Source organism: Schistocerca americana, chromosome 5 (genome assembly GCF_021461395.2).
Source record: "Schistocerca americana isolate TAMUIC-IGC-003095 chromosome 5, iqSchAmer2.1, whole genome shotgun sequence".
Taxonomy (NCBI): Eukaryota; Metazoa; Arthropoda; class Insecta; order Orthoptera; family Acrididae; genus Schistocerca; species Schistocerca americana.
This window is the reverse complement of record NC_060123.1, coordinates 398,995,994-399,014,451: the sequence shown is the minus strand read 5'-3', so window position 1 is coordinate 399,014,451 and position 18,458 is coordinate 398,995,994. Positions and strand designations below refer to the sequence as shown.

General features: G+C 44.1%; 1 non-coding gene and 1 pseudogene across 1 annotated transcript; both read left to right on the top strand.

Moving 5' to 3' along the window:
* Positions 1-3,737: 3,737 nt before the first annotated feature.
* Positions 3,738-3,855, top strand: LOC124617439 (annotated as a pseudogene).
* Positions 3,856-5,615: 1,760 nt separating this feature from the next.
* On the top strand, positions 5,616-5,690 carry Trnas-gga. The gene has a single exon. It is a non-coding gene; the product is annotated as a tRNA-Ser (tRNA).
* Positions 5,691-18,458: the final 12,768 nt, after the last annotated feature.

The following is an 18,458-nucleotide window of genomic DNA, read 5'->3' as shown; positions in this document are numbered from 1 at the left end:
TATCTCCAATATTTTCCCATCCAGCCTGACAAGGTGGGCCTGCAACATACAATAAATTATTTTAGCAACCTGAGGTTTTTGTATTCTCAGTTTTCCAGTAAAATGAGCTATTTGCCCATACTATCTGCTTTTTTTTCAGATATTTGGCCATTGGAGATGGGCTAAACACGATTTCATTTTGCTATTAGATGGGGCATAGTGCGATTCACAAGATAATACAATAAATGCAAGATAACTACAGGTAATACGTGTATGATGCCTATTCCGAAAGAAGAAATGAGGAAGAAAATTGCTAAGAGCTTTTATGAAATCTGGCATTTTTCCTAAATTGTAGTAGCTTTGGATGGGGAACATGTTTCTATCAAAGCTCCTCCCAACAGCAGATCACTATTTTTTAATTACACAAAGACATTCTCGATAACTGTATTGCCCCTTGTAGACCTCACTGTAACGATACTGATACTGATACCATGGCATATGGAAAGAAAAACACTCTCAAACAATATTTTTTTACCTACTTGATTGTATTCATTGATATAAAATCAGTAACACACAACAATATACTTGTCAGATGTTTTTATTTCTGCTCCTACTCTATTGTGGTGTGTGTTCTTCAGCTCTGTGTCCATATATTTGGTATTGGAAAGATTACACAACGTAGGATAGTTGTGCACTAATTCAGTAAATTTTTCGTCATTCAAATTTATGATGATAAACTGCTAAACGACAACACAACAGTACATCCCGCAGCTGTGATGTGAGAAAATATGGCCACACGAAATACAGCAATCATGATACAGCGTCGGCTGAAGCATGGTTTCCACAGTCACAGACATGGCATGGGTGAGTGTGAACATTTCCCTTTAAATTCGTAGAAGAACATCGTCACAGAAGTCGGCAGTAAATTGGCCGGTCCTGTCATGGCATTCATATTTTTTCTTTATTGTAATTTCATTCCCCTGCCCCACATTGGGGTGGTGGGCGCTGGAAGCGGCATAATCCACTGCTCCTCAGCCGAGTGGTATACAAATAATAAAAGAGAAATCTTATACCTGAAAAAGGGGGGGAAAGGGGATATAGAAACTCAGTAAATGGAGACAATGGAAGTTAAAATATACACTAACACGGGGACGTTCATTGGGGGACAGTTTAAAAAGTCGACATACAGTTAAAATAACACAGTCGACGATTTGTGGGGCATTAAAAATACGCTGATGTTACACACACAAGTTAAAATTCGGCCACAGTAGAAAAACACACAGTGAGACACACTTAAAAAACCACTGTAAGTGACGAGCACATACAAAGAATAAAAACCGCTGGTAGGGACCTGTAGATGGACAGCAGGCCTGAGAGGAGGGAAAAGAGGGGAAAGGAGGTTCAGGTGGTGGAGGGTTGGAGGGGGTGCGAGGAAAAAAGAAAAAGGGTGGGGGGCAGGTAGTGCACCAAGAGACAGTAGATTGGTGGGGTGGGATATGAAGAGGGAAGGCAAGTTAGGAGGGAGCACAGAGAAACAGAAAGGGGGCATGGGGAAGGGAGGGTATATGAGGAAGAAAACCACTCAGGGGAAGGGAAGAGGAGGGGAGAGGGAGCCCTGAGGAGGGGGAGGAGGGGAAAGGTGGGTTTAGAGTTGGTAAGAGGGGTAGATGTCAGGGCGAAGCTTGTCACCTGGGATAGGTAGGTGCTGGAAGTTGCGTTGGGAAAGGAGGTGGAGGGTGTGGAGATGGAGGGAGAGCGGGACACAATGGGAAAGGCACAGCAACGGGATGGGGGTTGAGAGGAAGGGGGACACCAGGTGGTGGTGGTGGTGGGGGGTTGGGAAACGAGTTGGTGGACGATGTGCAGGGTGCGGAATCGTTTGAGGAAAAGAAGGTGGTGGGGAAAGCGGATGAGGTTGTAGAGGATGCGCATGGGGGACAGAAGGTGGATACAGAAGGTGAGGCAGAGTGCATGGCATTCTAGGATTTAGAGGGCTTTATATAATCTGGGAGGTGCAGAAATCCAATATACACTGGCATAACAAAGGACAGAGTGGATCATGGATCTGTAGGTGCAAAGGATGGTGGAAGGATGCCGTCCCCATGTCCGGCCAGACAGGAGTTTCAGGAAGCAGAGTCTATTGTGGGCTTTGTGTTGGATTGTAAGAAGATGGTGAGTCCAGGTGATGTGACAGTCAAGTGTGAAGCCAAGGTATTTCAGGGTAGGAGTGAGGTGGATAGGAAAATAGTGGAGCTGGAAGGAACGAGTGGTATGACCTATGATGATTGCCTGGGTCTTGGAAAGATTGATGCGAAGGAGCCACTGGTCTCACAAGATCGTGAACTGGTCGAGGTGGGTTTGAATGGTACGTTGGGACTATTGAAGGGTAGGATAAAGGGCCAGGAATGCTGTGTCATCAGCAAAATGGAGGAGGTGAACAGGCAGGGAAGTTTTGGGCATATCGGCAGTGTACAGGAAATAGAGAAGAGGGGATAGGACGGAGCCTTGGGGCTCGACAGCAGTGAGACACAAAGTACAGGAGTTGGTACTGTGGATAGCGACATAGAAGGGTGGCACTGATGTGTGTCAAGCAGCCTTATATTGGCTATGCCCTGGCTGCACGCCGATGATGTGGAAAGTAAACCTGTTCTCGCCAGTTAAGAAAAGATACAATAATAATACTATCGATGCCGCTCATTCTCACGAGTCGACTCGGTCAATCTCAGAACCAGTTATCAAAAGAAATATGAGGGGTTTTCCATAAGGAGCGTCAAGAATTTTTTTTCTAGATCAGTTTCGGTTGAAGAAATGCGTAGTTTGTTGGGGGCATCAGGGAACATTACTGCTACAGGTACCGTAGTTGCATGAAGTTCCGATAGGTGGCGGCGCTATAAGTAGCCCTCAGAATGGCATCTGTGACGAAGGCGCGTTCCAAGCAGAGAGCTGTGATCGAGTTTCTTTTAGCGGAAAATCAGAACATCGCAGATATTCGTAGGCGCTTGCTGCGAAATGCCTACGGAGACGTGGCAGTGAAGAAATGCACGGTGAGTCATCATTGCAACAAGGTAAAGACAAGGTCACGTATACCTGCCCGATCTCCCACGTGCCGGTCGGCCGCAGACAGTTGTGACTTCTGCAATATTTTCGTCGTCACAAAAATGCAACCGAACGTCTCCATCTGCACGACAATACAAAGGGCTCACATAAGTCTCTGCACCAGAGAGGAGCTCACAGAACTGTATGGGCCTGTTCTTCCTCATCCACCCTACACCATTGATCTCGCACCTTCCGACTTCCATTTGTTTGGTCCAGTGAAGGTTGTACTCCACAGGAAGCAGTACGTGTATGATGGGGAGGTTACTGATGCAGAAAGACATTGGTTCTGTCGTCGACTTGTAGAGTGGTACCATGTGGACATAAAGGCCCACACAGTAAAGTGGCGTGAGACCGTCGCAAAAAACGGAGATTATGTTGATAAATAGGGTTTTGTAGCCGAAAGAGTGGGGAATAATATAGTGTACTAGAATCCTGAATAAAATCAATCTGCTTTCAGCAAAAAAAAAATTGTGTTGCATTAAATAATAAACACCTCTAGTAGAAAAATTCCTTACGCTCAAAGACTGTTACAAGTAGTAACATTACACAGTTGTTTGTTACACCAAGAATAATCGCTTCTCTACATCACTTCATCGTAATATCCAGTACCATCACTAGTTACAGTTACGTTTTCACAATATTCATGACCCTTAAATCAAATGGGCAACGGCCTTACCGCAGTGGGTACGCCGATTCCCGTGAGATCACCGAAGTTAAGCGCTGTCGGGCGTGGTCGGCACTTGGATGGGTGACCATCCAGGCCGCCATGCGCTGTTGCCATTTTTCGGGGTGCACTCAGCCTCGTGATGCCAATTGAGGAACTACTCGACCGAATAGTAGCGGTTCGGTCAAGAAAACCATAGTATCGACCCGGAGAGTGGTGTGCTGACTCCACGCCCCTCTTATCCTCATCCTCCACTGAGGACGACACGGCGGTCGGATGGTACCGGTAGGCCACTCGTGGCCCGAAGACGGAGTGCTTTAAATCAAACAATTACACCTTCAGTACTTTCTACCGTACGTCTCCTACGAGCAGTCAAGAGTCGAGACCTCAGCAGAATAATGGTAATAAGACCTGGCAATCTCAGTTAAGTAACTCACCAATATGAGAAACGCGATGCGAAATCGCGCCACTTAGCTTCTCACGAGTATGATAAGTGCGTCCCTGTCGATGCTGGTTGAAGAATTTCGATTCACATAATGTGATTTCTTATCAGTGTTATCGGTTCGCTGAATGGAATGCTGTATCCTGTCCTCGGTCAGCTTCTGCTGGAAGGAGATAGGGCAATAACAGCTGCAAGTACAAAGGGAGCTGGCGCCTCGTCGGTAAGTGCTGGTGCAGATAGGCGCGGTGTGTGTGTGGGAGGAGGCGGGTGGGCGCGCGGCGCTATCTGGTCCTGGCCCTCTGAGCGCCTCCCGAGTGACGGCGCCCGCAGCCGCCGCTATCTGCAGCTGTCTGCAGGCGGCTGGCCGCCGTTCCCGCCTGCGCCGCGCCTCGCCGTGCCGTGCTGTGCTGTGCTGCGGCGCGGTGCCGGACGGCCGATAAATCGTCCAGGCAGACCGAGGCAGCCGCCTCTCCCTGCCCCGCAGAGGCTTGGATCGCCGTTACCCGACCTCACGAAGCTTACGTCCACGTTCGTCCGTTGGCGGGTAAGGGAAGCTACTTTGTAGCACGACGATTTGCTACAATACATTGCGCAAATAAAATTGAAAATGCACCTAGTGCAGGTAGTAGCACCTGTCATACAGCTGCCTCAGTATTCTCTTCATTCCCAGCACGCCGGATGTACACACGCTCCCACGCACGTACACACGCACGCAGACACACACCCACCCACCCACCCATACACACACACACACACACACACACACACACACACACACAAACACACGCGCACACACAAACACATGCGCGCTTGCACACACATACACACACACACACACACACACACACACACACACACACACTGTAACTTTCTTTAAAATTGATAACTTTACGATTACGTTTCAAAAATGCTTCAAATGGCTCTAAGTACTATGGGACACAAAACGTCTGAGGTCTTCAATCCCCTAGACTTACAACTACTTAAACCTAACTAACCTAAGGACATCACACAGCCCGAGGCAGGAACCGAACCCGCGACCGTAGTAGCAGCGTGCTTCCGGACTGAAGCGCCTAGAACCGCTCGGCCACAGCAGCCGGCAGATTACGTTTAATTAATGTCTGATCTGTGGAAGGGATACAAAACTCGAATTAGAATGAAGTTTTCACTCTACAGCGGAGTGTGCGCTGATATGAAACTTCCTGGCAGATTAAAACTGTGTGCCGGACCGAGACTCGAACTCGGTACCTTTGCCTTTCGCCGGCAAGTGCTCCACCAACTGAGCTACCCAAGAACGACTCACGCCCCGTCCTCACAGCTCTACTTCTGCCAGTACCTCGTCTCCTACTTTCCAAACTTTACAAAAGCTCTCCTGCGAACCTTGCAGAACTAGCACTCCTGAAAGAAAGTAGAGCTGTGAGGACGGGGCGTGAATCGTGCTTGGGTAGCTCAGTTGGTAGAGCACTTGCCCGGGAAAGGCAAAGGTCCCGAGTTCGAGTCTCGGTCCGGCACACAGTTTTAATCTGCCAGGAAGTTTCAAAACTCGAATTGTTGTGTACCGAGTTGTAACTGCAAGTGAAGGACATAGTGTATGTTATTGTTGGCAAAACTTCATGCGAATCGAGTGGGCAGTGCAACTCCAAATACCAATGCAGATATACAGTCACTGCAAAATACCTTCAACCTCTTAGGCGCTGAATCATCTGGCCCTGTTCGAAAGTGATAACTTTGGTCCCTGTGCACATAACAAATAAATTGTCTTGCCTCTAAAGCAGCAACGGAGGAACGCGATATATCCTCATGAAAAAAATATAAATACTCGAGCTACAGACTCAGCAGTGTGCAACGCTGGCCATATTAGTTGAAATACACATGAAATTCATTTGGATGATAAATGAGAATCAACATGTTTAAAAAATATGACCTTGACAGGGAGTCGGTACTGATTCTAGTGAATAAATCATAACACTCAGTTTTTTTAGCAAAATTGTATTGCGAGTTAAGTTTGGCTTTTCAAAAACATCTCACAATTGAAGTTACATTACTCACAATTGATTCACAAACAATGAGATTTAAACAGCAAGTATTATCTAACTTCATTAATTCAACATCCAACATAAATGCAAATCATCAAATTACATATAACTATGTAAACAAATCTGAAAACCATTAAAAAAATGGCCGGCCGGTGTGGCTGTGCTGTTTTAGGCGCTTCAGTATGGAACCGCGTGACCGCTACGGTCGCAGGTTCGAATCCTGCCTCGGGCATGGATGTGTGTGATGTCCTTAGGTTAGTTAGGTTTAAGTAGTTCTAAGTTCTAAGGGACTGATGATCACAGATGTTAAGTCCCGTAGTGCTCAGAGCCATTTGAACCATTTGAGCCATTACAAAAATGAAATATCTAACCAGCCTTTTTTCAAAACGGTTTACGCACATTCTGGGGTTACTCAACAATTGCAAATTATTAGCCAACTCATCTATCTACATCTACATCCATACTCCGCAAGCCATCTGACGGTTTGTGGCCGAGGGTACTTTGAGTACCTCTATCGGTTCTCCCTTCTATTCCAGTCTCGTGTTGTTCGTGGAAAGGAAGACTGTCGGTATGCCTCTGTATGGGCCCTAATCTCTCTGATATTATCCTCATGGTCTCTTCGCGAGATTTACGTAGGAGGGAGCAATATACTGCTTGAATCCTTGGTGAAGGTATGTTCTCGAAACTTCAACAAAAGCCCATACCGAGCTACTGAGCGTCTCTCCTGCAGAGACTTCCACTGGAGTTTATCTATCATCTCCGTAACGCTTTCGCGATTACTAAATGATCCTGTAACGAAGCGCGCTGCTCTCCGTTGGATCTTCTCTATCTCTTCTATCAACCCTATCTGGTACGGATCCCACACTGCTGAGCAGTATTCAAGCAGTGGGCGAACAAGCGTACTGTAATCTACTTCCTTTGTTTTCGGATTGCATTTCCTTAGGATTCTTCCAATGAATCTCAGTCTGGCATCTACTTCACCAAGCATCAACTTTATATGATCATTCCATTTTAAATCACTCCTAACGCCTACTCCCAGATAACTTATGGAATCAACTGCTTCCAGTTGCTGACCTGCTATATTGTAGCTAAATGATAAAGGATCTTTCTTCCTATGTATTCGCAGCACATTACACTTGTCTACATTGCGATTCAATTGCCATTCCCTGTCCCATGCGTCAATTCGTTGCAGATACTCCTGCATTTCAGTACAATTTTCCATTGTTACAACCTCTTGATATTACTACAGCATCATCCGCAAAAAGCCTCAGTGAACTTCCGATGTTATCCACAAGGTCATTTACGTACATTGTTGTAAGTAGGCTGTGTAGGTTTTTATGTTGGTAACGCCACGTAGCGCTCTATGTGAAAATCACTGACTGTGCTGTGTGAAGGCTGTGGCTGGTTTGCATTGTTGGAGTATATGCTATTGTAGTGTTAGGCAGTTGGCTGTTAACAGCGCGTAGCGTTGCGCAGTTGGAGGTGAGCCGACAGCAGTGGTGGATGTAGGGAGAGAGATGGCGGAGTTTTGATAGCGGATGATCTGGACGTGTGTCCATCAGAGACAGTAAATTTGTAAGACTCGATGTCATGAATTGCTATATATATTATGACTTTGAACACTATTAAGGTAAATACATTGCTTGCTCTCTATCAAAATATTTCATTTTTTAACTATGCCTATCAGTAGTTAGTGCCTTCAGTAGTTTGAATCTTTTATTTAGCTGGCAGCATTGGAGCTCGCTGTATTGCAGTGGTTCGAGTAACGAAGATTTTTGTGAGGTAAGTGATTTGTGAAAGGTATAGGTTATTGTTAGTCAGGGCCATTCTTTTGTAGGGATTATTAAAAGTCAGATTGTGTTGCGCTAAAATTATTGTGTGTCAGTTTAGTGTTGATCAGAATAAGTAAAGAGAGTAATGTCTGAGTATGTTCAGTTTTGCTCAGCTGTTTGAAAAGCAAATAACGTAAGAGGTTTATCAGCACAGTAATTCATTAATTTTTCTAAGGGGACGTTTCATTGTGGATAGCAATTGTGGATAGCAACGGTCCTACGACACTCCCCTGCGGCACACCTGAAACCACTCTTACTTCGGAAGACTTCTCTCCACTGAGAATGACATGCTGCGTTCTGTTATCTAGGAACTCTTCAATCCAATCACACAATTGGTCTGATAGTCCATATGCTCTTACTTTGTTCATTAAACGACTGTGGGGAACTGTGTCGAACGCCTTGCGGAAGTCAAGAAACACAGCATCTACCTTGGTACCCACGTGTATGGCCCTCTGAGTCTCGTGAACGAATATCGCGAGCTGGGTTTCACACAATCGTCTTTTCTGAAGCCCATGCTGATTCCTACAGAGTAGATTTCTAGCCTCCAGAAAAGTCATTATACTCGAACATAACACGTGTTCCAAAATTCTACAACTGATCGACGTTAGAGATATAGGTCTATAGCTCTGCACATCTGTTCGACGTCCCTTTTTGAAAATGGGGATGACCTGGACCCTTTTCCAATCCTTTGGTACGCTACGCTCTTCTAGAGACTTACGGTACACCGCTGCAAGAAGGGGGGCAAGTTCCTTCGCGTACTCTGTGTAAAATCGAACTGGCATCCCATGAGGTCCAGCAGCCTTTCATCTATACTAATGCGCTGGCAAAAACAGAAATCATAATTATTGAACATCTTTGCCTTATTTACATAAAGACTTCTGCTTCCATGTTCAACAATACTGGCACACCTACATTAATCTAACTCTTGGTGGCTTCACACAACACACCCCAAAGACTACCGGCTCCATCGTCTTCCCTCACAGGTAGCACAGTCAGCGATCCGCATTATCGAGTCTATCAGAGACATTCGCCGTTTATAGTATACTAGTTTCATTTTAATTTATTAATATTCTTATCTTATTTTGGTGCCACATACAATTGCACCCCAGTATACTCCTTTCAACACACACACACACACACACACACACACACACACACACACACATACAGACATAAAGAGAACATAAATGAGCAGAAGTTAGTTTTCCGCGTATATTAGGTTGGTGCATACGTTAGTAGCGTTTTTGTTTTGCATTTTGGTATTCTAGTTGTTCTACGTTTATTTATCGATCGTCATCTTCTATCTGTAGTTCACTGTTACTATTTGAGTTCACACATTGCCATTTTATTATTTGGACGTAGTGAGTGGAGCTGTGGACGCTAGAAAATGGAGTGTAAAGTGAAGAATTCGGAACATTTCCGACATATTCTTTTGCTCGAATTCAGCAGACAGGCGGCAGCAGTGGAGGCAGCTATAAATATTTACGCCATGTGTCAAAATAAGGCCGCTGGTAGAGCACGGCAAGAAAATGGTTTTCTCATTTTAAGGAGGATCGTCTTGGCATAAGTGACTATCTAAGTTCAAGAAGAACTTCGGGATTGATGAAGCTCGTTTAAACCCATTAATTCTAAACCCATTTATCCACAGTGATCCACTTCAGTGTACTCAAGAATTGGCAGATGCGATGAACTCCGATCATTCCACCTTCGTGCAACATCAGCATGCAACGGGGAAGCTTCAAAAATCATGTGTATGGGTGATTATAGCACGCTTTAACCCAAAATCACAAAAATCAGTGAGTTCATCTATGCCTGCTGGTCGTCAATTGGCTCGTGAACAAGACTCACGCCCTGTCCTCACAGCTCTACTTCTGCCAGTACCTCGTTCCCTACCTTCCAAACTTTACAGAAGCTCTCCTGCGACCTTGCAGAGAGAGCTTCTATAAAGTTTGGAAGGTAGGAGACCAGGTACTGGCAGGAGTAGAGCTGTGAGGATAGGGCATGTGTCGTGCTTGGGTAGCTCAAATGGTAGAGCACTTGCCCGCGAAAGGCAAAGGTCCCGAGTTCGAGTCTCGGTCCGGCACACAGTTTTAATCTGCCAGGAAGATTCAGTGTGTGTGTGTGTGTGTGTGTGTGTGTGTGTGTGTGTGTGTGTGTGTGTGTGTGTGTATGTAGTGAGTGAAGTGTTATGAAACAATGTGTATGTAGTGTGAGCAGTGACTGGCAGTGAGATATGAGTGAACAGTCTGGCATTACATTATGTAATAAGTTATTTGTAAAAAAAGTATTGTACACCAGGAGTAAATCTAATGATTGTCTATAATTAGAAGTCTGTAAGTGTATGTGTATGAAAATAAGTTTGCTTTAAATTGGTCTACACTTGTAAATACTTTGATATGTCCTATATTTTTGTAAAGAGAGATATACAGATGAATAAGGCTACTACTACTACCACAACTACTATTGAAAAAGCCCATCAGTTTCCAAAGTAAGATTTGTTAAGATATTTATGTGAAGTGTCCTGATCTGACAGGCAGAGGGGGAGAAAGCTCGCCTCGATTCAGGGGAGATGTGGTCCTGGAGAAAAGTGACAGGAACTAGCTGGACTGACAGAAAAAGGAATGAGATGGTTCTACAAGAAATAGGAGGGAAGAAAAAAACTAGTGAAAGATATAGCCCAACGCTAAGGAACACGTATTAAGCTTGAACAGACACCACCTTCCTTCATTAAATACTTCCTAATGCAAAGTCACAGGGAAGAAAGTGAGGGAACAACCGAGAACACCCTAATGACAGTAATAATAATAATAATATAACGAGAACGATTAGCGAGGTGAGAAGTTTTTCATACCTGGAGGTGAAAAGGACTGCTAAAGGCTACTGTGTCTATGGCTACAGAGAAACAGCTTAGACTTTTAAAAGAAGTAGAAGACATTTACCTGCCTTTTCCATGTGAGTAGTTCAGCTTCATTTTGTTAACACGTCATTTAATCAGTAGTTCAAAAATGGCTCTGAGCACTATGGGACTCAACTGCTGACGTCGCTAGTCCCCTAGAACTTAGAACTAGTTAAACCTAACTAACCTAAGGACATCACAAACATCCATGCCCGAGGCAGGATTCGAACCTGCGACCGTAGCGGTCTTGCGGTTCCAGACTGCAGCGCCTTTAACCGCACGGCCACTTCGGCCGGCTTAATCAGTAGTGGCAATATATATATATATATATATATATATATATATATATATATATATATATATATATATATTAAAATGGGTTATAAACAGCATCGCCTGCAAAAATATTTAATTCGATGGTAACTAATTTCGGTCAGTATTTGATCAGCCTCAAACCCTCATACCATGATGGTGGTCTGTGGTGGAGATTGGAGTGGGTCTTGTGACTACACGAACAGCAGCTGACTTTCGCGGAGTCCCACACCTGCTCCATGCGCCGCTACCGCCTACTATCATTGTATGAGGGTCTTAGAATAGTCAAATACTGACCGAAACCGATTGCCAGCGAAATAAATGTTTTTGTAGTCGAGACTGTTTATAACCCATCTTTAAAGTACTTTTAGTTAGATAGCTCTTTCTCCACGAGAAATGTTCTCAAAAATTACGTTATATATATATCTCCAATGTCGCAGAGACATTTTAACGTATGCTTCAGTTTATTTTGGTTTTCGCGCTTTATTACTTCCATTTCACTGTAATTTACTCCTTTTCTGTGGATGGCTACTAGACTTTTAAAAACATTGCTGGCCCCAAAATCTGTAGGAAAAGAAAGGATAGAGACACCGAAATGTTACTTTCTGTATGCGTGCAATACGGTATGAAGAATACTGGATGAAATCTGTAGATGGTTTAGGGTGTACACTGTGCAGAATTTAGTACACGGAGCTGCAACCTCTGGCAGCAGCAGTGGATTAAACCTGCCGGGCATACAGTCAGATTGAGACAGAGACCGTCACTCGTAGTGGCCGGCGGGTGGTAGGGCGCCAATCTCTCTGCCACGGCAGGCCAGACAATTTTTATGGGTGAGAGAAATGCAGAATGCGTTGGCTATGCCAATAGCTGGTCAAAACTCAAGGGTCAGGAAACCACGGGCAACATGAGTTCTTGTGCAATTTTTTTGAAAGGTGATTAAGGCCAAAAAAGAAAAACGAAGCTGCAGCCACCTGCCTTAATACGTCAGATATATAGCCGCTGCTGACCATATTACCGCAACCGGTGCCCGACCACCGCTAGCAGTCTCTGTAGGTCATTAGCCTGTCGTTGTCGAATTGCAACAGGTGCTAGTAGACGTTTATTCCTCTTACAGGAGCCATGACACAAACTTCTCACAAGCAAACAACAGTGAAATACGATTTCTGAATGAGAAACCACTTCATGGCAGTTTTATGTTTGCTGCATACCAATTTTATGGTGTTATAGTTTTCATGACCAACAATGTACTTCAGACACTTTGATTGTTCCGTACTTCCTAACAACCCCATATTTTACAACGGGCACATTTAGAAACCGAACTGATAATCCGCTAGAGCACCTGCAGCGTGGTACTCTGTTCTTACTTACATTACACTTGTGTGGCAAAAGTCGTGGGATAGCAATATGCAGATATACGGGATGGCGGTAGTATCTAGTGCAGAAAGTATAAAAGGGCAGTACAATGGGGGAGCTGTCATGTGTACTCACATGATTCAGTTAGTTTGCTCCCCAAATAGCAAAACTCCTTTACTACTTTAAGTGTCCCATTTCCTAATCTAATTCCCTCAGCATAACCTGACTTAATTCGACTACATTCCATTATCCTTGTTTTGCTTTTGTTGATGTTCATCTTATACCCTCCTTTCAAGACACTATCCATTCCGTTCAACTGCTCTTCCAAGTCCTGTGTTGTCTCTGACAGAATTACAATGTCATCAGCGAACCTTAAAGTTTTTATTTCTTGTACATGGATTTTAATTTTTCTTTTGTTTCCTTTACTGCTTGCTCAATATACAGATTGAACAACATCGGGGAGAGGCTACAACCATGTCTCACTCCCTTCTCAACCATTGCTTCCCTTTCATGTCCCTCGACTCTTATAACAGCCATCTGTTTTCTGTACAAATTGTAAATAGCCTTTCTCTCCCTGTATTTTACCCCTGCCACCTTCAGAATTTGAAAGAGAGTATTCCAGTCAACATTGTCAAAAGCTTTCTCTAAGTCTACAAATGCTAGAGACTTAGGTTTGCCTTTCCTTAATGTTTCTCCTAAGATAATAATATCATTAATAATAATAATTACTATTATTAATCACACACACACACACACACACACACACACACACACACACTCAGGCAGGTACACACACACACACAAACGCACACGTATACTCGCGATCTGGCACACGGTTTAACTATAGTTTTCAATATTTATTACATATAATATAATGACAAAAATTATTATTATTATTATTATTATTATTATTACTGCGTGGTCTATCATGAAACCAACAATTTGCCGTGAATGATTGCTCCAGGAGGGATAAATGCACTGCAACACAGCGTATGCCGTGCTATAAATAAGCGAGACGTGACCAGGTACTGTACACGTTGTTTAGAGACGAAAGTGTGGGACGTCCTCGGAACACGAAGCGCTGTCAACAGCAGCCTCGAACGGAAAGAATTTACAACAGCGAGTGGGATATTATTTTGTGCTCTGAAATAGCGTTTAGCGGGCGCTGCCTCCGCGCCACGTCAGCATGCAGGCCTTATCGCGGAGACTCAGTTTGTATTAGGGCCGCGTTCCGATAACTGGATTACGTCGCCGGCTCCTGACATAAGGCTTCGTTCGCTGTCGATACCAGCGGCCGCTACAGCGACGAGTCTCGAATCTGTGCTGTCCGTGTCCCTGGGAACTGTGGCTCTCGCTGGCGGCTTGTCTCTCGTGCGCCCAAATGTTATCATTTGTGTGCAGACCACATGGACCAACGGAACAACGTTTTTTCAGCCCTGATATGCGTAGCTATAAATTCATTCGACTTGAAACAAATATGCAAATCTTCAGTTAAGCTGTGTGTGTGCGTTCGCACGTGCACGTGTGTGCGTCCATGTGAGTACGTGCGTGCGTATGTTTGTGAAAAAAGTGTTTGTGTGAGAGAGATACACCCCCCCCACCCCCCCACCCCCCTGACCCACACACATGCATATAGAGGGAAAGACAGAGACAGAGAGAAAGAGAGAAAGAGAACGATAGAGAGAGAGGGAGAGAGGTAGACAGGTGTTTGTGTGAGAGAGAACGCAAGAGAAAAGATAGATACGCTTAGACAGATATATACAAGTAACTTCGAGAATAGCCACAGAGCGTGCAGTAGGGCTGTTGGCGTTTACAGTGTACGTATAAATGACCTGCTGGATAACCTCGGAAGTTTCGCGAGACTATTTGCTGGCGGTGCCGTTGTCTGTAGCAGTGTTTCTCAAGGGCATTATCGCCGCTTGGGGTGCGTTTCCACTTCTCGAGGGGACTATCGAGCGAAAAGTGGCGGCAGGAGAACGTTGTAGCGAAAAGGGGAGTGCTAGGCGAGGACAGGCCTTCTGAGTTTGAATATTTTCAACATTTCGCCGTATTGTCAGCAACTGTATAAATATTAATTTTAAATTAACCACGGCCTCAGTTGCATTGTTTACCTAGATTTACCTAGGTTTCAGTTGGGATAACCCAACCTTCTTCAGAGTAAAATAAGCCAAGATAAGTCCATTATGGACAAATCGTAGTTCCTTTTATTCTGAAGAAGGTTGGGTTATCCCAACTGAAACCTAGGTAAATCTAGGTAAACAATGAAACTGAGGCTGTTGTTAATTTAAAATTAATAATTGTGAGTTTGCTTGGACAAACGATCTTTTAGTTAGTAACAGCCAATAATATACGTGAATTCAATTTTGTTCATAACAATACGATTACGACAGCTAAATCCAATTTAATTGGCTGAAACGGTATACCGGTTACCAGAATAAGTAAAAAGTTTTAATTCTTACCAGGTTGTATTAGGAAGAATTTGGTAAGAAATAACAATGTGGTAAGAATTAACACTTTATTTTCCACAAATTTTAGCTTCAGCACATGTTCTATCTTGGAGTCAGTACGCACACTCGAAGTGGAGGACCTCAGATTCAGGCAGATTCCCGTAGGCGACTCACAATGAGTAATAATAACCCGTTCAGCAGCAGTAAAACGTCAGTGATGCTACAGTTGACCCTGGAGGTGCATTGCACGTTGTGCCTACATTCGAAGGAGCACAGTGAAAATTTGTAGCGTCTAGTCAGTGGCATACACAGGGTGGACAGTAATATGGAAACAGCAAAAACACGACACATTACAATGCCTAATAGGGTGTTGAGCCGTCCTATGGCTCGTGTTTGAGCCGTTGACAGGTTGGCGTCGTTTTCCTAGTCCGTTCACTGGCACCACTACGTTTGCTCGCTTTGTCTGTCCGTGAGTGGCAGCAGCGGCGTTTATCGATAGCGAGTGTTGTGGTACTATCTTTGGAGCGACCTCTAGTATTTCCGTGTCGTCGTGTGTTGGAGTTCAGTTGGGACGGAGCAGCAGTGAGGTCCGACAGCACCAGAATTCGCCGAGCGACCTCGCGATATATGCACTGCCCGATGGAAGGATGTGGTCACGAGAGTGCACGGCCTCGTCGAGGTCCGAATTCAGCGAGTTTAAGTGGAATGGATCGTTATATTCGAGTAGTGCAACTTTCACTCGTGTGTGTGTCCCCGTCCGTCGAAGTGACCTCATGCCATCATGCTGTCAGTTGGCGGTTTTATACTCCGACGTTTCCCTTGCCTGACTTGATGGGCAACGACGGATGGTTGGTTGTTCGGTCGTTCGTCTGAGTGGACGACGTGTATCTGGTCTTTCGACCAATTCTGTGTTCTTAGCGTTCATGTCTACGTGCTATTCGTCTTGTTGCTGTGCAGTGACTGTTTATCATTGTTCGAGTTGTTTGTGGAATTGTCTTTTGCGGTTCCATGTGCATCTAGTCAGATTTTGAATAGGCTGTTTGGTTCTTAACCCTGTCTGCGTACTAGGATTTGGTGGAACCAACTTGAGTAATTAAATGCTTGTCATTTGACGCTGTTAACTGTTATTCTATCGTGGTATTGGTTATCGCATCTTAGATGGATTTTGCGAGTGTGCTGGTCGGCGTTTAAGCTGTCCCTAGTTCGAGTTGCCACCCTGTTAAGTGAGCATAACTCTTGGCTGCCTGTCTCACAGCGTACGTAGCTGTACGAACTTTTCTCAGGCCGATCCTTGGAGCACTGTCTGTGGATCACTCCCTTCTTTATTTGGTCTGATTGTGCCAATTGTTTAAAAATAATATTTTGTTTAAATTATTCCTATTGCTCGTGGCCTTCAGCCGACAAATAATGTTAATTCTTTCTTTATAAGGCCTTCAGCCGTCAGTGTAGCTTGTGTTACAATCAATTTTTTTAATGTTTGTTTTTTAAAAATTATTTCTTTAAATAATGTGTACGTGTTTACTGTGCAACCAACGGTAACTGATTGGGCCCCGTCCACATCTTTTCCTGCTTTCCGTAAGTCTCATGTCTCAGGTGTAGCATTCAAAACAAATTCCACTAGTTTTCGAATGGATAAATACAGATCCTCAATTATTTTGAAGGTAATCTTATACCATTCTTCTTGCAAAATAGTGAGAAGAACAGGTAAGGATGATGGACGTAGGTAGTAACCACACACCCTTCTCTCCAAAGTAGACAACAAAGGCTGAAAAACACTGAGATCTGGTGACTATGATGGCCAGAGGGTCTGCGAAAAATCATCATCGTCGTACTCACAAAACCAACCCTGGACGAACTAAACTTTGTGAACGGGGACCTTTCATCTTGGAACACGCCATTGGGGAACAACAGTTGTACCTTGGGAAGGACCTGATCAGTCAAAATGGTCACATAACTCTTGCCAGTAATGCGACATTCAAAATAAATCACGGAATACCACGATATGACTGCGCAAATTATCACCGATTTATCTCTTGGGACGTAAACTGCGTCAGAAGTTGGAAACAGTGTGAAACAAGACTCATCTCACCAAGTGACTTCCTTCCATCGCTCCATAGTCTAGGTTTTATGGCTTAGACGCTGTTTTCCTGTTACGGACATTTGCATCACTGATGAGTGATTTAGGAATACCAGCTTATCCTTCAAATCCCAGCTTATGGAGCTACCTTCGTTTTGTTTTGGTGCTGACAGGGTTTGCGAGGGCGAGCTTCAGTTCTGCAGTGACTTCTGCAACTATCGTTCCTTTATTTTTCGTCACAATCCTCTTCAATGATCGTCCGTTATGATCACTCAGCACACACTTGTGTCTGCGTTGTGACAGCGAATGATGTTTTCCCGCTTTCCCTGTGTGCTGTATAAATCTTCGATACGGTGTCTCTTGGAACACGGAACAGTTCGGCTACCTTAGCTACGGAATCAGCCACGATATGAGCACCAACACTGTACCCACGTTCGAATTCATATATCTCAGACATAATGCACTTACAACTTAGAACACTCTTCTGACCACGGAGGACCTTCCAACGAGATCAAACACAGGTACCCTTCAAATACAACAGCGCAGCCTGTAGGCTCTGATCGCATCTGTATTTATATTCAAGCATGCATTTCTCGCAGTGCTTGCATACTTTGTCCACCCTCTGTAACTAGTGTATGTTGGAAACATATTTTCTCAATATGCTTGAGAAAAAGAACTGCTGCACGTATTCGAATGAGTGCTTGAAATATGGATTCATCCCAAAGTTTAGAAACAGGCAACTATCGTTGTGTCTCATTCGTGAAATGATAGTTTCCAATGACGCTGTGAAGTTTACCAGGTTATGTGCCTACCTTTGTAGTTTTTATACTGACGTAGTGGGGTGCTTAGGTTTCAATTTGCAGGGCACTGAGATTTCACTCTACAGAAAAGTTACTGGGGAAACCTCCTCTATGCGAAAAGGTCTCCTTGCTTTCTATAAAGTTTGATTATTAACCGCCAAAAGCAGGAAATGACATGCAGTCAGGGTATCACTCATGTTAACCGCATTTAAATAAATTATCCGCACAATACTGGGGCCACGCATATGCCGTGATAAAATCAACGGCATTAGAATACAATTTCAAGAGTAATTGACAAGACAGCATTTGATCTGGGAGGAAATCTTTGGATGTGCTGATAACATAGAATTTTTAATGTAAATTGATAAACAGGCAACAGTAGACAATGGAGCATTGCTGATAACCTGGAATGTGTTCTGTAATCAGAATATTATTAGTCAGTTCACCAACTCGGAAGGCTGTGCTGCATACAAGGAAGGGGGTAAAAAGCTTAGCAAGCGTTCTTGATTGTGCAACTCATGGAACTG